The sequence below is a fragment of the Saimiri boliviensis genome, chromosome 19 (assembly GCF_048565385.1).
Source record: "Saimiri boliviensis isolate mSaiBol1 chromosome 19, mSaiBol1.pri, whole genome shotgun sequence".
Taxonomy (NCBI): Eukaryota; Metazoa; Chordata; class Mammalia; order Primates; family Cebidae; genus Saimiri; species Saimiri boliviensis.
In genome coordinates, this window is record NC_133467.1 from 19591707 (window position 1) to 19618900 (window position 27194).

At 34.1% G+C, this 27194-nt stretch overlaps 2 protein-coding genes across 10 annotated transcripts in view; both read right to left on the reverse strand.

Moving 5' to 3' along the window:
• The window catches only part of RABGAP1L (RAB GTPase activating protein 1 like), a 709048-nt gene that overhangs the window by 427567 nt on the left and 254287 nt on the right, over nucleotides 1-27194 (reverse strand). The gene's annotated exons all lie outside the window — the stretch shown is intronic.
• GPR52 (G protein-coupled receptor 52) overlaps nucleotides 1-27194 on the reverse strand; it is a 131442-nt gene that overhangs the window by 69180 nt on the left and 35068 nt on the right. The window contains exon 1 of the mRNA XM_074390023.1: nucleotides 1-27194. This exon is cut by the window's left edge and continues 69180 nt beyond it; it is cut by the window's right edge and continues 35068 nt beyond it. The gene's annotated coding sequence lies outside the window, so the exon portion shown is untranslated.

Here is a 27194-nt window from a genome sequence, read left to right on the forward strand (position 1 = left end):
CAGACAAAAGCTGAAAAAGAGAGGTTTCATAGGTAGCAATGGTTTGTGAGTTGTATTGGTCTCTAATTTAAGGCCCACTTAAGATATAAATAATAACTAAGAATTTATTCATTTACAAATTCAACACATTCGAAAAGTTACATTTTCCCCATGAATGCATGTGAGGTTGGAATATAGTTTCATTTTTAACAAAAAGACTTTCTGAAAAGAATTTAAAAACCAAGGCTGGATGTGATGCCTTGGTTTTTAAATAATCGCAGCACTCTGGGAAGCCAAGCCAGAGGATCAGTTGAGGCCAGGAGTTCAAGATTAATGATGGACAACATAGTGAGACCCCACTTCTAAAAAAAAAAAAAAAATTAAAAAAATTAGCCACGCATAGTAGTGTGCACCTGTAGTCCTAGCTACTCAGGAGACTAAAACAGGAAGATTGCTTTAGCACAGGAATTCAAGGTTACAGTGAGCTATGATTGCACCACTGCAATCCAGCCTGAGCAACAGAGTAAGACCCTGTCTCAACCACACCCGCACAAACACACACACACACAAACACACACACACACGCAAAACAAATAACAACCAAAAAAAAAAAAAAAAGGAAAAAAATTTAAGAGATAGGCCCCTTGAATTTCTTAGAAACGAGGTGGGGTACAAATCAATCACAGAGGGACTAAAGTTGAAAAAGACATACTTGAAAACTAGACAGGGAAAACAAAAGGTAATATGCATATCCTAGTAAATATTATACTGTTTGACAAAATATGCTCCCTCATAAATACTTTTAACCAGATTCATATCAAAGTAATTATAAAACTTATTACTAGTTTATGACATTATTACCACTTAGCTATGAGAATCTTATCTATATTAGCAGACTATTTATAAAATATACTATGTAGGTTTTATATAAATACTTGAAAAAAATCTCTAAAGGACTGATCTCTAAACACTCATTTAAGCACTAACTGATCTCAAAGCACTTACTGGAAATCTTACTAACGTGGATACAGTAAGAACTAATTTTATATAGAGTCAAGTACAAAATAAATGTCAATATCCTCTGAAATAAATATAATTTTACTATTTTTCCACATTATATAAGGGTTCCTATTGCACATTACAATATTGCCTGATTACATAGTTTTAAACATAAAAGTTATCACACAGCTTATGACAATGCTGTCAGGAAAAAGATGTCCAGTTGTCCAGTACCTCAACTCCATCTGAGAAACTTAAAAATTGGGTTTGAAAACAATGCTATAGAAAGCAATTACCAGAAAATTATGTGAAATAGCCATCACCTATTTGTTGACTTTGAATCAACATTAAACTGAAAATTTACTTCCTTTCCTACTTTCTACACTAGAAATAAGATAAAAATTCAATGCTTACTTCATTTCTCAGAAGTCCTAAACGTTAAGCAATGATGATTACTATATATGAACATCATAATAGTAGCCACAACCAAAAAGAGAACAACTCCAAGATGCTAAGCAGCACAGTGGAGGTTATTTCCTTATGAAAAGCATAATTTTAGCTTACAAAGCTGTTTGTTCACATACTTTAATCATCGGCTGCCATTTAAACATATAGATTAGCTAAGGAGGCTTGTGATAGCAGCCTACCCACTATTAACTTCCAGCATTTTATTTGGTACCCAAATAACATTTAATTACAATAATCTGGCTGAGATTACATTCATAACTTTGATATCTCAGCACACCCAGTTGTATTCCCAAGACTATGGTACACAAGCAGTACCACCCTTATACCTAAGAAAGAAGGGAGACTGCCACAAACCCTGTGATTCAGAGGATCCATCACAAATAAGCCAAATTAAATTTACTGAAGAACACAGCAACGTCTTCTGCCACAGGGATCTGGCCCTCAGACTGACACTGTGTTATCTGTAACCACGAATATTCTCACGAATAATATCTTCAAGCCCCAAGAAAATGCTTCTGCACATCTTTTGCCCTACATTCTCAAAATAAAAGGGCATCATTTGTCAGAATGCTCTCAAGGTTAGTTTGTGCTGCTGCTGAAGACAGAGATAGATGCTGCTTTGGAACTCCTGGAGGATTTGAGTGATGAAATCACTTAGGTAAGAGGAAAGACTAATTAACTAACTTGTCAAATCCTTCATCTCGAATATCATCATTGCACTAAAGCACTCCTTAACCAAGTATCATTTCCCAACAGTACCAAATGTCCATTTTCTTACTTCATGTTTTAATTTGTGGTTGTGGAGGTACTCACAAATTAACATGGTATTTGAAAGAGTTACACATAGTGGCTGAAGAGTATAATATTAAAGAATTCATAAACCTCTTGTGTTTTGTCTTTTACTTTAATAGATAATTTTCAACTTATTGGGAAAAAACCTGAAATTATAATTTAAAGATTTTTATAATTGTTTTACTTTATATTTTTATAAAAATATATTCAAATTTAATGAAATATCTTAGATATTCAATTGGCCAGCAAATTGCTCCAAAATTTACTATTAAAATCTTAACAAAATTAATACAATTAAAAACGGTATAGGTAACATTAATTTTTCAGAGCATTTCATAGTTTTACATTTAAACTCAATATGCTAAAGGTTAGAAAATTGTTATAGGTAAGATGTTTTCTTACATAGAACACTGAGAACTTTGTTGAAAAGTTATTTTTATAAAGTATCATGAATGCATGAAAAAGTGAATTAACTCTCACCTTTCCAAGGTCACCCTGCTAACTTGGAGGCAAACCCAGAATTCCTGACTCCCAGCCTAGTGTTCTCTCAACTTTAACTTAGAAAGATTTACAATCTTTCTAAATAATAAGTTATAATGCTAACTATACATATAATATATAATGTTCTAATAAGTTATAATGTTTATCTAACATTGGGGATTTAGGTTTATACTTATAATTATTGGCCTGTAGATAATTATACGGCAGAAACAAATGGCCAAGGATCTGATCTGTCCTATTTTTTTTTTTAAAGATATGGAATCTCAATCTGTCACTGGAATGCGGCAGCACAATCATAACTCACTGCAGCCTTGAACTCCTGGACTCAAGCAATCTTCCCACCTCAGCCTTCCAAAGACCTGGGTTTATATGTGTGAGCCACCATTCCTGGTTTTATCTGCCTTAATATGCCATAAATCCATTCTTGGAATCCTTTCAAATTCAATAAATCTATTTGGCTACAAAAGTGGACAAGATTATCATGTTTACCTTAATTGCTCGCCCCTAATATTTAGATATCCAGCACCACAAAATATATATATATATATATATATATATATATATATATATATATATATATATAGTGTCCCTGGCATTCTAACAAAAAAAAGTTTTCAAAACAAAACACTGGATGAGTCCAAAATATTATTATTAACTACCTTAAAAACACAGTCACAATATCTGAGAAGATATAAAATAACTGCCAAAGACAATCCAACCAATCATTCAACATATATTAAAAGAAAAAAAACATAAACTGGGAATCTTGTATACTCCAATGCCTGCTACTCCAAGTATGGTCTGTAGACTACAGCATCAGCAGCACCTAGGAGTTTTTCAGAAATTAAGAATTGCAGGTCCTAACTCAGACTTACTAAACCTCAAAGTGCAATTGAACAGGCTCCCAAGGTGATCTTGACTCATGTTAAAATTTAAACACCACTAGGAAGTTCATCACACCTGCTTGTATATGGCAACAGCTATCATTTAAATATTTATTGATAAGTGATACTTATTAGTATTACTTAAATATTTATTGTAACATACATTAAGTTTAACATAAACATACATTAAAAACACATAATATGTTATTTCATTTACTTATCACAAGGCAGATACTACTTTCTCTGCTTTACAGATGACAGAGTTAAGAATCAGAAAAGTTCAATATCATGACCATGGTCAACAGGTAATACGTGGTAAATCCTGGATATAAATTCATTTTATTTCAGTTACACACTGCTTCTTTACATACCGGCCTCAAAAAAGAAAGTGCAGAGCACTCTCTTACTTGCCCACGTCAGGAACATTTTGAGAGGTACTAGGAAGTAAAGCTACAGGTATCATAACATTTTCCATGGAATTCTCTTTGGTTTACCAAAGTGCTTCTATTATTCTGGGTTTCATGCTGGTGAGTAGTCATTAAGGATTTTAAAAGAGCTGACAATGTAGTTGAAGAAATAAATGATCTCAGAAATTAATAAGAGAACCATTAGAAATTATAACATCAAAAATGCAAAATGATACTACAAATTGAATAAATGATTTCCAAGGAAAGTATTGACTAAATTTATTCATTTTAATGCAGTATTTATTAATTACCTACTATATGCTAGGATGACATTAAGCACTGAGGATCTAAAATTAATTTTAAAAAGTAAACTGAGGTTAGGGACTCTGGGGGAGACAGCACAAACATTTATGTATAAAACAAAATGTTAAGCACTACCTTTATATAAAATGTTACAGGAACAGCTACAGGAGAAAATGGAGTAGGTCAAAAAAGGTCTAGATAAGGGTTTGTAAGGACTGGAAAGAACTAATGGATATAGATTAATTTTCTGAGCATTCATTTTCTCGTCTCTAATACAACAGAGTTAGAGGGGAGCAGCAATCTCCAAGAGCTTCTAACTTTCTCTACAGGAGCTTTAGGGCTGGATGACTGCAGGACTCCTCAACCTGCTTCAGCTCAACCTACTCAGCAGCTCAGCTGTTTCATGTTTTATATATGTGGATTCTAAAGGAGATTTTGTTGGCATTAAAAGAAAGTTTGAAAACTTTTAAAGTTTAACATAATGTAATTACATGTGCCAAATTATGTTTACCTCAAACCATACCTCAGAACTTTTGGTCTGCTCCAAAACTATCTTTCTATTAACCAGCAAGAGAAACCTCTGAAGTAACATCGTAAGGAAAGAAAGGGCCATAATGGAAAGAAAAACACTGTCAGAGCATCCTGTTTTCTGGAAGTTCTTGCACCTATGCTATTTCTACTGCCCACTTCTGAGACTCGCCCAGTGCTCTGGGCAGCAGATGCTATATGAAAATCAAGAAAATAAGATGCTGCTTTAAAAATCTCTTTGCACCTGAAGTACACAGTGGGAAAGCTTTGGGATTGTGCACCTGACATATGAGGAATTCTGCACACCAGCATGGTTTACAGAGATCCTATGTCTTCAAGAGATGGTGCTTTCAGCACAGACATCTTACCTCTTTGACCTCTCTAGGTATTTATTACTGAAGATAGTGTATAAATAACTCTTACTCTGTAGGAGAATATAACCTAAAATACTGTTCCATGGTTGACTTTAAAGGCATGGCAACATTTCATTGTATTCAGAGTTGTTTTTTTCTTCCTAATGCTTCTCAAAAATATCCTTTCGTGTGGCCAACTGAAGACAATTATTAGGGTTAAAAACTTTTTCTATTATGCATAAACTTCATTAAGAAAAACAGAGTGACATATATGTAATGTTTCCTTTCTAGTTTAAAATATTACTGTGCAAAAAACAGTTAACATTGCAGATCTGAGACTGCTATGCTTAGAATGAAATGCTTGAAAGGTTGGCCCTTTGCTGGCATCTGGGAACTTGAATTTCAGGAGAGTTGCTATTATTCCCTGATAAGTGGGGTTTACTGTACCTAAACCGTTGTGCAAACAATGTGATTCATGTTAAACTCCTTTTGAGAGTATTAAACTTTGGTACATTCTAGGCAAAGGGTGTCTATGTGATGAGCCCTTGGAAAAAACCCTGAACTCTGAGGCTCAGGCAAGCTTCTCTGCCACATAACATTTTACCATACTTTCACTTAATTACTGGAGTAATTACCAGAGTAATTAAGCTCATCCTGTGCAACTTAACTGGGAGAAGATTTGGAAGTGTGTGCCTGGTTTCCTCCAGACTCTGCCCATGTGCTTTTTCCCTTTACTGATTTTGCTTCGTATCTTTTCACTGTAATAAATGTAGCAATGAGGACTATATGCTGAGTCCTGTTAATCCTTCTAGCAAATCACCAAACCTGGGGGCCTGGAAGGCTGAACCCTGAACAAAATTACACTTAAAAAACTTTTCCCCACTTTGGGAAATACAGATAATATATGTTATCCTTTGTCCCCACATGCTGTCAGCCACTAGGTCCCATGAACTCCTATACCACTTTCTTTCCTTTCCCACCATACCGGTCTCACAGGTGTCTTTCCTGGAGATGCCACTCTCTTTACCACCTGAAGTTTAGATTATGACAGTGTTCTCTGTCTCAGTTCCAGTCTGCCCTGGCTGCCACAAAAACATACAGCTGGGTATCTTAAACAAGAGAAATTTAGTTCTCACAGTTCTAGAAGCTGGGAAGTCCAAGATCAAGGTGCTGGCTGATTTGGTTCCTAGTGAGGATCTTCCTGGCTTGCAGATGGCCACTTTCTCTAGCACGGTGACTTATACACAGCATGCATTACACACTTCTCCATTGTGTCTTCACATTGCAGAGAAAGAGAGCTCTGATGTCTCTTTCTCTTCTTATAACGGAACCAGGCTTATCCAATTAGGGCCCCACGCTTATGACCCCATTTAACCTATATCACCTCACAGGCCCTGTTTCCAAATATAGTCACATTGAGGATTATGGTTTCTATATATGAATGCCAGGAGAGGGTGGGACACACATACATTTAGTCCATTACAGTCTCCTGTCTGGTCTGACTCCTATAATAAATTCTGCATTCTGCAGCCAGATTAAGTAAGCTTCTTAAGAGACTGCAATCATTATGAGTTTCCACTGTTTCAATGTCCACCAAGGAGGGGTCTCCAACACCTACGGTATACAGAACAACTGGACACCAGCAGCTGATATCTGAATGTGGCTTGCTTGAAGGTGAAAAAATTAGAGCTATTTGTAATAGTATTTAGCTCTAATTTGGATATGTTCAAGTCCTTTCAAGAAATAATTTCCTAGCATTAAATTCTAATAAATACCAACTTTTCTAAGATTTTAATGTGGCAAAATTTGCAATATATAAAGAGACTATTTCCTTCCTAAATTACTAACAGTTATACTGCGTATTCCAAAGCAAGTTGAATAGTTTTACTTTCCCCATTGGAGAGGATGAACATTGTCTTAATATCATCATTGTATCACCAGCCTGAGTCACATCATAGGCTTGAATTAGAAAGAAATACTAATTCTTCAAAACAATTAATATACCATTAATGCAATAATCATATTCAATCAAAAGGAAGCTTCAGGAAGAAGATGGGTAAGTGCTAAGTATGAACTCAAACACAAAAACAACATACAAGAATATATAAACAGAAATCACAGTAAATCCTTCCCAAAGAAATCCATGCAAAGTAGCTGAATTGCTCTTGTATTGAAATATAATTAACATCAATAAATCAAAGTGTTTTCTTTCTAAATATCTGCTATGTATACGCCACCATGCTAATTAGTTACCCCAGGGGATACAAAAATGCTTAATATATGATGTCAGTACTCTTAATTCTTGACTAAGAAAATGAGACAAACACAGAGGCAAAATACAACTTCTGAGACTAGCAATTTGCCTAGAGCACAATGCCAGTGAAGTCATGGATATAATCTATGCATGAATTAACTGGTATGCTCTATTCCCTAACTAAACACTGTTATTTTATTTTTTATTTTGATTTTTAAATTTTTTTTCAGACAGACAAAATCTTGCTCTGTCCACCCTGGCTGGAGTGGAATGCTGTGATCTAGGCTCACTGCAACCTTCGTCTCCCACATTTAACCTATTCTCCTGCCTCAGCCTCCCAAGTAGCTGGGACTACAGGCATCCACCACCACACCCAGGTAATTTTTGTACTTTTAGTAGAGAGGGGGTTTCACCATGTTGGTGAGACTGGTCTCAAACTCCTGATCTCAGGTGATCTACCCGCCTTGGCTTCCCAGAGTGCTGGGATTACAGGCGTGAACCACTGTGCCTGACCAAAACACTGTATTTTAGAATGCCCCTGAATTCAAGGAAAGCCAGAGATTACAAAACAGATGCACGAATAAAAACTCATCATTACTTCTGGAAATGTAACTCAGTATCATAATCTTTGTATATAAAAGGTAGTATTACCACTTGTCTGATACAAACAAATTTACATAGACTGTACATATGTAAAATTATTTTTTTTTCTAAACTGCCTTTTGAGGGACTAGAAAGTAAGGGTTCCTGATTTAAACCCTGAAATTCAAAATCAGTTTACAGCTGATGATAGAGAAGTGAGAAAAGGATGGATCAATACATGGAATGATATCTGCTCTGTGAGATGGGGAGATGCATTTGGTATCCTGCCAAATGCAGTAGGAGCCCTGTGCTAGTGGCAAAATATTCAAGATGGGTCATAGCTATAGAGAGGATTTGATTATATAGTCAAGATCTCACATACAAGGAATTTTTAGGCTGAAATTCTCACAGTACCACAGAAAGCTCTGTTCTTGTAGACCTGGAAAAAGTAGAACTTTTTTTTTTTTTAATCTCCAGTCAGCTCAGTTCTAGAATGCCTAGTTTCCCACTCGTCTTTAATGGGATGAAGCCTTTTTGGCAGTGACAATCCCCAATGAAGGCAGCTGAGACATTTCCTGGGATGTTGTCAGGAACTGGAACTGAATGCAATTTTGTCCCTTCAGTATTAGTCCAGTGAGCAATTCTGATGTTCTTGTTTTCTTCCAGTCCAACAGCTTTTGGAAACAATGTACATTTGGTCATAATTCAAACTGACACAATTAGTTTCTTAAGATTGACTACTTTGGAATTTAAATGGGCAGAGAGCTTATAGTGAGAGATTCTATCTGTAGAGCTTCCAGGATGGAGACCCTCCCCAGGGCAGACACGTCCAGGAAAGTTTCATACTATGATTCTCAAACTTCTGAGTGCAGATAAACCACCTGCAGAGCTTGTCACAAATTCAGAGACCCACATTCCAGATATTCTGATTTAGAGAGGACTAAGGTAGTTGGTGAAAATCTGTAATTTTAATAAGCACTACCAGTGAATCTGAAATAAACTGTCCATAGTTTACACTTCTGAGAAATGTTGGGTTAGTGGCTTAAAGGATTAATTCACATCACAGAAAATATCTGATTAATAGAAAGTAGTGGCCTTGTTACCAGAAAGATACAGGCAAAAATATGAAATTTTCTGATACTTGATAACCACAATAATTTCCCTTATCAGCAATATATTCATAAACAATTATATATAAGCACAAAGATTTAAACCTATTATCTGGAACTACAAATCAAAGTAACACTTACCTAACCTTTAGCAATTGGTGAGAGACAAAATACAGTAGCAGCTATACTTTTCTATTACTAGATAAAAAGACAGGAACATAAATACACATTAGCGTATACTTACCACAAATACAGACATCATTATTAACTTTTGTATAAAACATTTTGCTAATGGTATCTAGAAGTTCAGAGAGGGGAAAAAACAAACCCTCAGAAATATTTAAGCAAAACTCTGAAATGATTAGCAGTATAATCTACTCAAAAGCAAAAATATTCCCCTCATTTTTAGTACAACACTTATCTGCAAAGCCAAGATAGTCTGCCCCCAAATAGTTACTGAACATCTACCATCTATGGCATCCTGTACCAGGTGGTAGAAATACAGTGGGGAATGTGACAAATTCCCTGTCCCCATGGAACTTACTGTTCTAAGCAGAAGAAATTTGAATGATTTTGCAGATAGACAGACAGACAGACACACACACACACACACACACACACACACACACACACACACACAGAAAGAGAGAGAGAGAGAGGGTAATGTCTATGATTTCTTTTCCAGGTTTAAACTTTTTTGTCTTTAGGGTAATAATCCTCAGTATTAGTCTAAGAAATTAACCACTATTTGAAATTCACTCTTTCATATTACACAGAAATATCTGTCCACACAGTCATATGAAATCTGTTTAATTTTACCTTATCAATAACACTTAAATTTGAAGTGGATAATAACTGTAATTTATACTATAACACTAGCAAAATCACAAGACCAACGTAGAATGTGAATTCATTATTCAACAATGATCAGCATGAATTCTTATAATAAAGCAGAATTATTTAATATGAAATCAGCCTATTTGTACACACATTTTGCAGGTGAAATGCTCCTGTCTTTCAGTATAAGCCATGACAATCCCTTTATTATAAATTAGACCACCAGGGCATCACTACATGTGGAAGAATTCTGAAATCTCTATTTCTTTATCCTAATTCACATATATCATATTTGTATAGCCATTAGACTATAGAATATAAAAGAAACTTTATGAAGTGTTATTAAAAAGTAAATGAGGTAAATAAACAAAAGCAACAATTTATCTTAAATCTCAAACAAAATATTACAGATACAGCAACAATAAAATTAATACTTTTTTTTTTTTTAAGATGGAATCTTGCTCTGTCGCCCAGGCTGGAGTACAGTAGCGCAATCCCTGCTTACTGCAACCTCTGCCTCCCAGGTTCAAGTGATTCTCCTGCCTTACTCTCCCAAGTAGCTGGGATTACAGATGCCTACTACCATGGCCAACTAATATTTAAAATATTTTCAGTAGAGATGAGGTTTCACCATCTTGGCCAGGATGGTCTTGAACTTGTGACCTCAAGTGATCTGCCTGCCTTTGCTTCCCAAAGTGCTGGGATTACAGACATGTAATCCAGCCTATTAATTCTTTATAATATAATCCCACATATATAATTGCTATGTGTCCACAAAACAAACCTCATAAGCAAGAAGGTTTCTTCCAACCCTAAGATTTCATGATTTTATAATATTTCTAAAATACTAATGTTTTCTTATTGAGGAAAATTTGCCAAGTTTACTCATGGATCCTGATCAATTCTCTGACTCTAGAAGTATCTTCTATAGCAATAAAAGAATCCGTTATTAGCTTCTCTTTGTTAGTTCCATTTTAATATACATGTCAGTATAATGTTAATTGCCAAATAGTAGGGGAGGTAGAAAGGACATGGTTTTAGTGTCAGACAAAACTGGATTCAAATTCTATAGATTCTGCCACTTAGTAGGAGTGGGATGACCATGATATTTAAATACTGACACTCAATTTTCTCACCTGTGAAATGGAGTTGCTAAAAGGATTAAACATTTTATATAATATGAATGTATAATAGATATTTACAGTACTTGTCATACAGTACCTCTGTTATTTAGTATTTATTAGTAGTTACTTCTACATTTATTTAGTAAAAATGTTATTTCTCTTCCCTGGTATAGACAATTTTACTCTTTGTCTAACAAAGACCTGAGAATCACGGTTAAGTAAAATACCCAAGCAATTGTCAAATATATTTTCAGCCTCCCATGCCCATGTCTTATTTTTACCTAGACTCATACAAATAAATATCAAATATAAAATTAATACTTCTTTTCCTTTTCTTTTCTTTTTTTTTTTCTGAGATGGCATCTCGCTCTGTTGCCCAGGCCAGAGTGCAGAGGTGTGATCCCAACTCACTGCAACCTCTGCCAAACCTACTTGATTTGGTAGAATTATTAGACTTTGAGAAAGTGTAGACCCCTGAAAAGATGATAAATGACTAGAGAGAAGACAAATTTTAAGCTTTCAATAAGAACATATGGATTTCAGAGATGGTAACATTGATGCTTCATTTAGTAAAATTCTAGACAGATGGCATATAAGACTTACAAAATAAAGATGTTTTTACTGTGTCCATTCCTAAGAATAAATGGCAGAAAACTAGCTGTGTATATATTTGTGTGTGCGCACATGCATTTAAAGGGTTTTTAGATATGGAAAGCCCAAAATAGACTATATTTAATTTCTGTGGGCCAGGAACAACAATGACTACAGCTGCTATTGCTAACATTTATTGGACTTTTTTATATGCCAGACACTGTGATGGGTGATTTATATATCCTTAGCTCACATACCCCTATAAAGACAATACAATTATCAGGAAAACCAACAATCAGAGAGGTTAGGTCACATGCCCAGTATTACACAGATAACAAGTGACAAAATACAAAATTTCAATTTGACTCTAGAAGACAGGCTAAACCATTAACCATTATGCTTCATACTCCCCACTCTCCTGCACCCTCAAGACCACCCCCTACCCTTTTTTTTTTTTTTTTTTTTTTTGAGAAGGAGTCTCACTCTGTCACCTAGGCTGGAGTGCAGTGGTGCGATCTCAGCTCATTGCAACCTCCGTCTTCCAGGTTAAAGTGATTCTCCTACCTCAGCTTCCCGAGAAGCTGGGATTACAAGCATGTGCCACCATGCCTGGCTAGTTTTTCCAATTTTAGTAGAGATGAGGTTTCATCATGTTGCCCAGGATGGTCTCAAACTCCTGACCTCAAGTGATCCACCCACCTCAGCCTCCCAGAGTGCTGCGAGTATAAGCGCAAGCCACCAGGCTTGGCCTATGCTTCACTCTCTTTGGCAAACACTTCATAAAATATTTGAAACAAAAGGGAAAAAATGGGAACTGGATATTAACACATTTAAGTAGAGTTTGAGGTAGACATATGGCCTTACTCAAAATGTGCTAATTAAATAAAGAAAAATCAATTTAGAAGAAAGCTTCTTGCTAAGTTCTGCCTAGGTAGTCTTCTGTTTACATCATTTTGCCATCATTTTGCTAACTTTAAAGACAACAGAGAAGGTAAACTTTCCAAATCTATTAAAAAAATTTTAAAAGATCACATAAAAGTAGAAGGAAGGGCTAAATAAGGAATAACTGCAAAGCCCTGCAACTATATTCAAGTGCCAAACAGGTGAGATCTAGACGTAAAAAAGTTCACTACAAAGCTAGGGTGAACTGTTGTTGGGACAGCTACTTACATGTGGAGCTGCACTAAGGGAAGCACATTGTCCAAATATGGCAACTACTTGTCCCTCTGAGCAAGAGAATATTCCATCTAACAATAACTGCAAAAGGTCTAAATGTTTGTGTCTTCTTCTTTAATAGTTCCCTCACTGATGTGGTAGTTCAGACAGCTTCAGCTCCCACATAACTAAGAAGCTCCATACTTTCCTATGTACATAAAGGACATTAGCAGATCAGATGTCTTTCACCATAAGAATGTGAAAAGTGCCAAGTCCATGCATGTTGTTTTGGTGGAAGGCAATGAAAATGATGAAATATTTGTAAACCAAAGTTCATGAGGAAGTTGCCTCCCATCTCTATCACCTCTATATCCTAATATCCTGTTCTATTCTTCTCATGGCATTAATCATAATCTAAAATTATCTTATTTTTTTTACTTGCTGACATCTTAATCTGGAATACTTTTTATCTCTGTTTGGATGCAAACTCTATGAGAAAAGAGTTTATCATTCCTGTTCACCATATTCCAAATACCTAAACAGTGACTTGCACATAAAAGATGCTCAATAGGCCAGGCACAGAGGCTCATGCCTGTAATCCCAGCACTTTGGGAGGCGGAGGTGGGCAGATCACCTGAGATCAGGAGTTTGAGAACAGCCTGGTCAACATGGTGAAATCCCATCTCTACTAAAAGTACAAAATTAGCCCAGTGTGGTGGTGCACGCCTGTAGTCCCAGCTACTCAGGAGGCTGAGGCAGGAGAATTGCTCAAACCTGGGAGGCGGAGGTCAGAGTGAGCCGAGATCGTGCCTTTGCACTCCAGCCTGGGTGACAGAGCGAGACTCCGCCTCAAAAAAAAAAAAAAAAAAAAAAAGATGCTCAATAAATATTTCCTGAATGAATTAGTAATGTGTTAAAGAAATAAAGATGTTCAATCTGAGAAGGAAGATTTAACAGTAACTTTCACATGCCAGAAGAACTACATCATAAAGGAAGACCTATTTCTGTGTTTCTACAGAGATATGACATAGGATCAAATGGTGGACATTTCAAGAAAGAAGATTTTGGGGTTCATAATTAGGAAACATCTTCCAAGTCAAAGAACTTACAATAATTGAAGAGGCTACCTTACTAGCTATGAAAGGATTTTTAGCCACAGGGAGGCTGTACCCATAAGTATCAGTTAACCTAAAGTTCCTATGATTGAAAATACACAGAGAATAAAACTATACAGAGAATATAATAAAATTATACATAAAGATTTTTTTTTAAAAGGTGATCTTTCTATGGAAGAAAAAAAAAAGTCATCTGGTTACCCAGAGAAGGTATCTTAAAAGACAGTGAAGAATGAATTGTACAAGCTGGATTCTGAATCAAATAATGATTAAGGGAGAAGAAAACATCCAGACAGTCTTTTTTTAATGAACATTTATTAAACAGACAGGGCTATTAAGTGAAAATATAAGAAGCAATGGTACCAATGACATTAACAATAGCAACAACAAAAAAAGAGACGAGCAGTGTAAGGAATAAGAATTGGTAATAATGATTTTCCTTTGAAATTGTTCAATTTTTATGAAAAATCCAGAATAAGAAGGCTCATTGAAGGCAGCATACTACATGTGCCTGAAAAAAAGGTACAAGGCCAGATTTCGAGAGTTCTATTTTGGAATACTTAGCAAAAGGATGATAGTTTAATCCCTGAGAGTAGATAGACTTTCTGCGCAAGGAAGGAGAACAACGAATCAAGGATGGGGAAAGCATCACAAAATTATAACTCTATAAGGATTATTTAGAAAAGTCATCTATTTATTCATTTGTCCTTGGACAGAACTGCACTTATATAAAAACCCAAAGGTTATTATCTTTCACTTTACAAATCTCCGCTAAAAGGCATTCTTGAAAATCTCTCTGTAAAATATGTCCCAAATGCTAATGGTATCGGTATTAAAATTTTTCTATATTTTAGTGTAGTTATTGAATACAAATGGTAACATTTCTCATAGTAAATGTTGTCAAGTAATCATAAATTGAAGTATACTTTGGTTGCTAAATAGGTAAACAGAAGGACTTTTTAAAATTTATAATACAATATATAGTATAAGCTTAGAAAATAAAATACTCTCATCTGACAAATCCAAGTATCTGGATTATATCAAATCATTATAAAATAAACACTAACAGTATATAAGTGTTCCCTTTACTCTGCAACCTCACCAATATCTGTTACTTGTTTTTCACTTTTTAGTAGTAGCCATTCTGACTGGTATGAGATGGTATCTCATTGTGGTTTTGATTTGCATTTCTCTAATGATAAGTTACGTTGAGTATTTTTTCATATCTTTGTTGGCCACATGTATGTCTTCTTTTATCTGTTCATGTTCTCAGAGGTAGCTAGAGGCAAATTAACTCAGGAGCAGAAAGCCAAATATTACATGTTTTCACTTGTAAGTGAGAGCTAAACATTGGTACATGTGAATATAAAGATTAGAAAAACAGGACGGGTGCGGTGACACACACCTGGAATCCTAGCACTTTGGGAGGCCGAGGCAGGAGGATCACGAAGTCAGGAGTTCCAGACTACCCTGGCCAATATGGCAAAAACTGTCTCTACTAAAAATATTAAAAAATAGCCAGGGATGGTGGTACACGCATGCAGTCCCAGCTACTTGGGAGGCTGAGGCAAAAGAATTGCTTGAATCCAGGAGGTGAAAGTTGCAGTGAGCCAAGATCGCACCACTGCACTCCAGCCTGGGCAAGACAGTGAGATTCCATCTCAAAAAAAAAAAAAAAAAGAAAAAAGATTAGAACAACAGACACTGGGGAGGGACCACTAGAGGGCGGACAAAGGGGAGTGAGGCTTGAAATGTGCCTCCTGGGTACTACACTCACTACCGGGGTGACGAGATCATTCCTACCCCAAAGCTTAGTGTCATGAAATTTCCTTAAGTAATAAACTTGCACATGTAGCCCCTGAACCTAAAATAAAAGTTGAAAAAAAAAGTGTATCATATTTGCAGAAGTCAAAAGTTTAATGACTGTATTAGAAGTGGAACAAATGTTTCAGAAATGCTGGAAAAACTGAGCCAACTCTAACAAGATGACGTTGAAGGGAGGTAACATGTAAAATTTGTTTAAAAAAACAAAAACCATTGTACATACATGGAGAAGGAATATAAATTAAGCATGTGTAAAAAGGACATATGGATTTATTGAAAATAAACTCAATATATTAAAGGATAAAATATGACTACCAAAAATATATAATTTCTGGCCTGAATAAATAGCAGAATATATATAAACCAAGGGAAAATGATACTCTCGCTCTCATTTGTTCCTGGTCATATCACACACATAACATTTTATTCAGCTCTGAGCACCATTAAAAGAAGTATTATTAGAGCATATTCAGGGAAAAGTTGGTGATAAGCTTCAAAACCATACTTTACGAGAATGGTTCAAGACCAAGAGAAGCCTGGACAGAAACAATGGTTCTACTAAGGTATACAGAAGGTTGTTGGATAAAACAAAAATTCTCATTTTTCCTATATAATCACAACGGGAATAAGCCAAAAACATATTCATTTCAGCTTAATATAAACAAACATTATCTAAAAAGCCTGAGCTACCCCAAAGTGTATTCACCCCCTTTTAAGACTCACACATGTTCAGGAAGAGCCTATAAGTCCACTCAACGTTAAAGTGGAAAGCTATATGAAATGATAGGTATATTAAATAATCATTCAACTCTCCTTAAATATTCTTTTCCATAGCTTCCCCAGTCAGTAACAGCAAGGCACTGGGGACAAGAATCTTGAAGTAATCTTCAGTCCAACCATACCCTCAAGTGAGTTAGAGGGGAAAGAACTACTAGAACAGACCCAATAAATACTGTTAACCCTGAGGCAAATTTATTTGCCTCAAGAAATAGATGACTTACTATATACACAGTACTCTGTACTTGGCTCAAGAGATAACTGAGCCACTATATACAAAGCACTCTGAGGTACCAGAGAGATGCAAAAGACATAATGAGGAGAAACAGTACAGACCTGCAAGCATGCTTGCTCGTTAGACAACCACACCAGCTGTGACCTCTCCAATGTGAAAACTAATTTGCTTGCCACAGCCTCTACCACTATGGATACTGTTCCCATGGTTCCTCAGGTTAGGGAAACCCTAAGTATCAATACCAGGCCTGGGGTCAGGGCTCAGCTACTGAAATCTTGATGTTCACGAACTCTCCAAGGACACAGGCCTCAAAATTTTCTGCTTAGGAAAATATCCTCCCCTACCTTGAAAATGCAGTAGAGATATCACTGCAACAAAGGCAGAAGAATAGAAAACATTTTTGAAGGCTTTCTCAAACCTAATACATAGGTGGCTGTGTGGCAACCACAAGATACAATGAAATAGGCAATGCTGATGATAGCGGTAACAATGGGAGAACAGCACTGACAGAATTCAATGTTCTTAAAATAATGCATGGCCTTAAACAACAAAGCAACAGCAGCACAGAGTAAATGGTGAGCTAATAATAGTGAGAAGATGATCTAAGCTTAAAGACTTCTGAAATAAAGAGTTTGAGACAATTTGGTTTAAAAGAGGCTCCGCAGATCCATCCTAGTTAACATATCCATCCGTCCGTCTGTCTGTCCGTCTGTCCATCTATCTGTCTGTCTGTCTGTCTGTTTTAGTGTAAGAAAGGAAAAATATCACAAAGAACTAAACAAATTTCCTACAGGGGCTGGGAAAAAAGTAAAAAATCAAATTCCTTTAATGTATTTATTAATGTAGAATTGCTGATAGCAAGCTTGTGATGAATCATCATAGTTTGATACATTATTGGTGTGAAGATAAACTGGATCACTCCTTTGGGAAAGCAATTTGGCAATATACATAAATAAAATACCTTTATTCTGTTTGCTTCAGTATCTCTTATAATTGTAAGAAAATAATACTAAATGTGGGAAAAGCTTTACTTACAAAAATGTTCATAAACAATATACAATAATATAAGAAATGTTTAAGTTATAAATACCCACATTTAAAAATCCTTTACAAAAAGCCCTAATCCCTAGGGGGGAAATGGATAACCAAGACTTGTTATCATCACACCTAATTATTTCTGGGTAAGAGAAACATACAAAATTTAGTCCCCCCCTTTTTTTTAAACATTTTAAACATTCCCTAAATTTCCTTTATGAGCAATATTTTTTTGAAAATTAAAAATAACTAACATGAATGAGGAGGAAAAAAGAAAGTTAATTATGCGGAAAGGATGAGAATTATAAGTATTTGAGATAGGTTTATAGGGATTTGCCATAATTCATCCATGTACAACATTGTCAGAAATTGAAAGGTGCCAATCATTGAAGGGCAAGCTGGTGGGAATATTAAAAAGTGGAAACAATACCTTGCCACTCAAATTATCTCTAAGACATCCTTGAGGTCTTCTCTTAAGACCCTCCAGTCCATTGACTCTTCTGAAAAAGGCAGTAGGACCTAATGATTCTCTGAAATCTTTCTCTCATAATCAAACTAATGGAAACCTGACCATTTACAATCTTTTAAAATACAATTTTAACAAGAAATTATCCTATTCATTTCTTTAGGGAAAACATACAATAAACATTATTAAGGTACTCACTCTGAGTATCTGGGTTCCACTGATGGCCCTACTATCTCAGTGACTTTAAACAATAACGAAGGCATAAAAGCAACATACAGTCAGTCTTACATATTCATAGGTTTCACCTCCATCAATTCAACCAACTATTGCTTGAAAATATTCAGGGGAAAAAAGGGATGGTTACATCTGTATTCAACATACTCAGACTTGTACATGTACTTGAAATGTACTTGTGCATTTCTTGTCACTATTCCCTAAAAAATACTAGTTATACTACTACATTGTATTAGGTATTATAAGTAATCTAGAGATAATTTAAAGTATATGGGAGTGTGCGTGTAGGTTATAGTACATGATTTTAGACAAGGGACTTCAGCATCTGTGGATTTTGGTATCCTTGGGGCATCCTGGACCAATCCCACACAGATAATAAGGGACAACTGTGTAAGTGTTTCCTTTTATTCTAACAGACTCAGTGAACTGTATTTTCAAGAAAAATTTCAAGAACATGTATTCATTTTCTTACTGATTTACTAAACAAGAAAACCAAAACTTCCCAATGGATTATTAATAGTTTAAAACAATAACTCTGCCAAGGCAAATATTAATAATAATGTATCATATCCCTGTGATCAACTGAATCTTCGAGATTTTTTAAATGGCTTAATTTTGAGTAAATATAAATTGTAGCTCATTTAAAATTTCTTTGTTTTTCATTCATTAGTTGACAATGTCAAAAAAACTAAACTAGCACTGCAATACATCTTAGCCATGTGTATGACTATATCAATTTATTTTCTAACTTATATTACTAAGAGCCTATTAATAATGTCATACATTGGTGCTGAATTATAAATTCTCTTAAGTCATGTATGTTTGTGAGTTGCATGTAAGTTTTGCTCTTATACGCTAGATCTTCTGTTCTTTCATTTTTTGTTTTACTGCCTAACAGAGTACTACAAAAGAGGCATGCTTATTTATAAGTAAATTAACTCTTTTCATCTATGAGATTATAATTTATTGATGAGAAGTTTAACAAAATTCTTCTGAAGTTTAAAGACTGCATCCAATATTAATTACTACTGACTCTATACTTAAAATATGATTATGCTACATTAGTAGTTAAATAAAGAAACTAGACACTAAGTTTGATAGGCAAAGAACTATACCTGAGTAGGAGAAATCTAAATATAAGTAATGTAGATTAACTACATAATAGTAAGAACTCATTAGAAAAAATAGATCTGTGTTTCATTTACAGACAGGTATTCAGTTGACAAGCCACTGGAATCACAGAGGAGGAATCAGTATCTAGGTTTTTACTCTTATGCTAGAAATTTTCCTGATGCCTGACTGAATCAGGTTGAAATCAGTAACTGCTCCTTCGTATGAGATCCTTTAGCAATCATAAAAGCACAGCATTCTGTTGTGAGTAGCAAATAAACGGCAATATAATGTCTCATACCAGGCGTCAGCAAATTTTTTTCTGTAAAAGGTCAGACAGTAAATATGTAAATATATAGGCTTTGTAGGACATAACATCTCCATCACAACTATTCTCTACCATTTGTAGCACAAAAGCACCCATGGGCAATACATAAATGAATGAGTGCTGCTATGGTCCAATAAAATTGTATTTACAATAGTCAATGGACTGTAATTTGTCAACCCCTTTCTTGCCTTATAGTTATCCATATAAAGTTCATATAGCCCTTGCAGTCTAAGCGCTCTTGGAGAACTGAAAATCTGTTTTACTTAGAAATCTCCTTATCTTACATAGAATTAAGAATAGTCCCTGGCACACAGTCAGAACATAATAAATACTTAGATGAAAGAATTAATAATTCTATTATTCAAAAAATATTAGGCCTATATCATATGATTAACTTGATTGACAGAAAAGTTAAAACTTGCCTGTCATAATAGCCTGCATATAGTGATCTTCAGTTGTAATCACAAGACAAGTATTAGGAAAACAACTCTAGAAAAAGTAGTCTAAGAAGATGCCTAAAGCCAGGCATGGTGGCTCATGCCTGAAATCCCATCACTGGAAGATCAAGGCAGATGGATCCCTTGAGTTTAGGAGTTCAAGACCTGCCTGGCCAACATGGTGGAACCCTGTCTCTACTAAAAATACAAAAATTAGCCAGGCATGGCAGCACACACCTGTAGTCCCAACTACTCTGGAGGCTGAGGTATGAGAATTGCTTGAAACCGGGAGGCGGACACTGCAGTGAGCCAAGATCACTCTACTGCACTCTCCAGCCTGCATGACAGAATGAGACTCCATCTCAAAAATTTAAAAAAGTTGATAGAACATGTCTCATGTGCAATCCCTAAAGCTACTTCTACCCATGTTAATATTCTTGTCCTAATCTCAAAGCTTATTATTTATATCTAAAGTGATGATTTTACTCTAATCAGATATAATCCACATTAAGGATTTTTTTATACTGCATTCCAAAGTTATTGTGTATTTCTCCTCACAACACTTTTGTACTAATCTGAACACTGAACATTTCTTCTCCTTTCACTTTAATAACTTGTCAAATATCCTGTGGTATCCTTTAGAACTACAGCATCCAAACACATGGCTAAATGTTGAAGCCAATTCATATTTTAAAATGCATTAATCCCTCTAACGCTATAATGTACTGCATAGTTCCTATGACTTTTCTGCAATCTCTCCCTCAAATTCTAGAAATTAATCTTCCTGCTGTTGGATTCACACAATTCAATGAGTTATTCTTAAGTGTCCAGGACTATTATGGAACCACAATTTATGCCCTTCACATAGCATAATCAATATTTATTGACCTAATTTGTTGATTCAAAATGCAAAAATATCTGTTTAATGAAAATTAAAATCCAAATTTGGACTTTGAAATAATGCATCTTGCAAATTCTTTAAATAAGCAGCATAAATTAAGTAGTCATAAAATTGTTATGGAAATATTACATACTTAAGAGACGAAACTTTTCAAATAACTCGAGGGAACTCATTTTTATTCAATTGATACAGAAACTAGAAACTACTTAAAGAAAGGTTTCCTCTAAGGACACTTAGAAGGCAATCTTGTGTTTGCCTAATTTGAGTTCCTTTAATTTTTCTGTAACTACATTTATTTCATTGAAAGAAACTGATTACATATTTAAAAGGTTTATTCAATATATCACTAATTCAAATTAATCACTGATTCCCTGACTGATATTTTATAGGTTACATACAAAAGAACTGTAGTCTGAAATATCAAAGTCTTTTCCATTATAATGCTTGAGAAAAATTCAACCTATGATGACTCAAAAACATTGCAAATCTGTTACAAAAAAATTTCAAAACATAAAGTACATGACTATGACATGAGTACTTTCCAAAAGTAGGTACATGAATATAATGTGATTTTGATGTCTTCATCATTAAGGTTATAGCTTTTAGAATACACAGCAAACACTGTTCAATTCATTCTACATATCTCAATATATCCAGTAGATGAATGCTGTGTTTTCAAAAGAAGAGGTAAATTTTTTATTACCCTCTACAGATAAAAAATTGTTTTAAGAAATATCAAAACACTGATCAGGGCTGATAATACATCTCATTAAAAATTTCTATGATCTCAAAAATCACATCTCTAACATAAAGTTAATTTTAAAATAATTCTTTCTACTTCACAAGTTAAAAGATAAAATTTCACATAGAATTCTTTCTATATCAAATAATTAAGTCTTCATTTTCTTTTCAAGAAAGAAAGATCAGGTCACTCCATTACCAGCCATCTATAAATACATTATTAAAGAACTTTATCACAGGCAACATTATTGCCACACAAGACATGTGGTCAGTAGGATCTCTGTCAAACTACATGATCTTGCTAGGGTTACTTAAAAATTTTATCTCAGATTTCTATATGTGAAATGAGATAGTGCTTACTCAAAGAAGCTTTTAGAATATACCTCGTTTATAATGTCAAGAGCATTATATATATTCAAAAGCATTTTAAGTGCTTCCAAATTTCAGTCTGCAGTGTTTTCCAATAATATCTTACCAATTTAGCATTTTTAATTATAAAATTCCTCAAAAAGTAAATGAATAATTATGAAGAGGTTATTTGTATAAAAATGTGTCATCTGCTAATAATTATACTAAACTTCAAACTCTTTTGGGAACATAAGTAAACATCTTAAAGTTATATTTTACAAAGAGTATGTACATAAACATTCTTTGTGTCATGTATAATCTCAAACAAAATTATTGCACATCTCTTGCTACATTCCACATTTCACTCAAAAATAAAATTTTAAAGAACAGCTCATATAACTCTGTACCTTGTTTGTGGCTTGCAATTATAATAATTGAATTTATAACATATATTTTGCCATTTTTAACTGTCATCAACCTTGTTTATGGTTGCTGAAGTAGAAAATAAAATAAAACGGGGCCAAAGGTTTAAGACAATGATAGGTATTTCTTTTGTACAAAGCAGCATTTTTAGAAGTTTTCAAATTTTTGCAAATTATTTCCATTTCATGAATTCTACTATTATATACTATGTTTCTTAATATTTACCACCTTAAACTTTAGAATTTTAGAATCTCAAAAACTAATTTGGCTCCATTTACTATAATGAAGGTACTGATATCAGGTGCCTTTCATGTTAAAAAATATTTATGAGACATAAGAGACTCCTGCTAAATTTATTACTGTTATTTTCTTCACCTTTGTAGAAAGTCATATATAAAAGCAGAATAAACGTTACCATTAAAAAATTATAAATACATTCTTTGAAGAACTCTGCCTATGTAGGAAATGCAGGTAACGTACCAGGTAGAGCCTATGTCATAATGCAGGGCCACTCTTTTGCTGTTTAAAGATGTGAAAAAATGCAGATAGGTACCATCAATGATGCATTTTAAAATCCTACAGTGACTGAGATCCATTTCAGATTTATCAGGTAATACCTCAAATTGTTTACATTAAAGAAAAAATAAGTCAAGAACATCTAATATTGAAAGTAGATGGTTGTCAAGTTTATCTGAAAAATCTAAATAAAACAACAAATATTACAAAACTCAGAAAACTATATACCCCATCTTTATCAAACAGTATTGAGACATTATCAGATAGTGTTATTTGTAATATCAACATAAGCTCTTTTGTGAAATGTTAAACTGTTTTTAAATATTCAGCATTCTTTTTAATAAAATATTAATTTTCCTGATTATAAAAGAAATTTTATAAATGATCATTGTAAAAAATTTAAACAAAATAGTCATTAAAAAACTTAATTAAATCATGTTAATATTTAAAAAGCACTTTACTGAAAAAAGTTACGAATATTTCTAAATACAGAGCAAGACTAGCACTGAATCAAACTTCCATTTATAAGAAATCATAAAATGAGGACTTTTTTCTATTCTAGCCATGTTGTTTTCCTCAATATCTATATTATTTGGTTAGAGGATGTACCACTTTCTACATATCCTTCTTAATCTAAAATAAAGTTAAGTTCTGCTTAAGGAAAAGAGGATCTTTTGGAATCTACATGTCAGAGTACAGCACCGATTCAGTAACACATACATGCTCCTATGTACCTAAAGGGCCCCGCCTGCACATACATGATGCTGTCTATGCTTAGAAAGTTCCATCAGCAAATTCCTCACATCTCAATCTTTTTTATCTACTTTTTATATAATTCTATCTTTTACACATCTAATGATTACCTTCTAGGGTGGGGAGGGAAAGAGGAAAAGTCCTTTCAGGCAACTTCATTTATCTTTAAATTTGCATAATTTATGGAATCTATGGAGCAAATCAGCTTATTAGTCATTGTTTCTCCAAAGAAATAGATATATGACAAAATACCTCAAATTTCATTTTAATAAATGAGGAAAATTAAAGTGCAAAGACAAATAATAAGCCATCCCTGGACAATCCTTCCTATTATTACTTCCCTAATGAGAATAAAACGTTATACTTAGCATAATAAAGTAAGGAGGTAGGTTAACCTCAGAAGCATGCCTTTATCTTATCTCAACATCGGCTTGCTGGATAACTTTAATCTCAAACGAAGTCTTCATGAATAACTGTTTCTGGGAAATACGCTTTCAAAATATACTTGAAATAGCTGAGTTTAACCCAAACTTTGAGTTTAAATAGATTTGCAAAAAGAAATGCTATCTTAGAAAACCCTAATGCTCAATGATTTACTTCTGTTTGAATTGGGGTTGGTGACCTTTAATTTGTGGTGTTAATAAATATGGCACCCACAAAAATAATAAAACAGCATCTACCACATTCTGAACATTTTTTATGTGCCAGGAGCTGTTCTGGGCACACAGACTAGAAAATTCCATTTAGTTCTCAAATTCAGCTGAACAGGGAGCTACAATCACTGACTTAATACTTTTTAATCAACACCAAAAATAAGGTTTTAGAGCATTTGGTATCTTACCTAAGGCCAAGTAGTTTATGAGGGCCTGGATCTCAGCCCAAGTTTCATAAACTAACAGTGTAAATTATGAAGCTTTCCAACACTCTGTAACTCTAGAAACATTTATTCAAATAATAGAAACCTTAGGAAAGAGAGTACAGAATGCATTATTTTTTGGCTGTCACTTATAACCAAACTGGATAATTACCACAAAATACAACATAATGATGAGAAAAATGGTTATGCTTCCTATTCTTAAAATACATTACCTAAAAAAAGAAGTTTCAAAATATTATCTTATTATGTAAACATATTAAAATATGAAAAAAGGAAGTTAAGTAGCTTGCCCTAGAGTTGTATATAAAGCACTACACTAAACAAAAAAACTAAATTTAGAACTTGCCTCATTCAGCCTCTTGCAGCCTATAATAAAGCCTTTCTTTTCTACTCTTCTTCAAATCAATTTTTTTCCAAAAAGAAATTGATAAAGATTTTAAAAAGTTATTCAAGGGAAATAACAAAAGTAAACCTAAGGAATATCAAGAATTTCAGTTTGATTACATACATTAAACTGGTTTCAGCTTACCAGATTGCTGTTTTAATAAAACTAACTTATAAGAGCAAAGTAAAAGATTCTACAAGACAAGAAAAGAACTCAAGCTAAAGACAATGAAAAAAACAGAAATAAAACCCAGAGAAATATTGTAGGGAAAAGGTACAGAGAGGTACAAAGTTCTAAAGCTTTTTGAAATGAAAGCAGTGCAGCCTACTGGCAAAGTAGGCAGGCTTTGGCCCAGGCCTACTGGGTGGGCAGGAATCTCTGCCATTGACTAGTTAACTGATGAATAATCATTTTCTTTTGTTTCCTTATCTCGAGTGGGAATAATAACTATTATCTCAAAAGGTTGTAGTGAGGATTAAATGTATAACACATGTAAAACTCAACAGTGAGCCTGGCAAATAACTGTTATTACTTATCATGGGGAAAAGCCAGAGGGGAAAATGCAGTAAGCATGACCTCAGGCTTTCTGTACACAGAATCCACTGGGTCTTTTCTAACTATATTTACACCCTAAACTAAAGAAATAAAAATATGATTCACAAATAATACGTATAATTTTGAAGAACTTATATATCATATCTGAAATGTTAACAGCACTATATTTCCATGAACTTTAGGTTTTCCTTGAACTGGTCTGAATTTAAAAGGTACACTGAAACCAAGATGTCACTGGCAAACAGGGGACAAGAATAAACATAAACCCAACTGCAGAAGTATAAAACAATTAGATTTTCATTCCCAAAAAAGTAAGCTCTTGTCCTAAGTGTTTTATTAAATTGAGGCGAAGTCTGATTTTGATATATAGAATATTATTTTATTCTTTATTTTAAACCTTTCTTACATGTTTAAAAATATACAGGGGTTCAGAACAACCTCAATAAAATGACAACATTTCTACTAAAAGACCTTTGAAGCCAAACCACCAAGGTGCAAACATGGTTGGCTTCTAATTTGAAGAGTCATAGGCACATTTTATTAAATGCATTTCATAAAACAAAGAAATAAAAAATGCTGAGAAGAAAAATATTCAGTAGTTTGATATAAATTTTAAAATATCTTTCAGGCAAGAAACTGATGGTAAAAAAGTAATATTTAGATGTTTTACGACTCATACCTGCTTCACTAATTCCTCAAATGCTACTTTGCTACATCTAAACCCCTGACAATTTATTACACAATCCCATGTAGCACGCAAAAAAATAAGTTAATCTCTGCATCTGAAAACAGATCATTACAAAAGAAAATACTGACAGCTCTTACCTGTATTTGATAATTAAGTATATTATATTATCAGCAGCACTAAAAATGCAGCTTCGTCTAATATAAATATCTAACTAACAATTACACAAAAGTATTTTTCTCTTAAAATAAGTTTTTGTATATACTTTTTCCAATGTTGACAACTTAAACAACATTGATCTATATATTTTGCTAAGAAAACATTAGGCACAGATAACATAATTTACATTTTCTTTGCTGTAAAAAATATAATATGTGCAAACATGTACCACACAAATGACTGACTAGTGGACACCACAGTAAGCTATCGTAGAACTAACACAAAAAGGTTCATGTTTTATTTGATTTATTTTTAAAAAGGATATTCTAAATACCCTTAAGAGTAATACCTCACTGCTGGATGAGTATGAGTATCCTGCATCAGCATTAGAATTATTAGTGGGTTTACTTAAAGAAAAACAAAG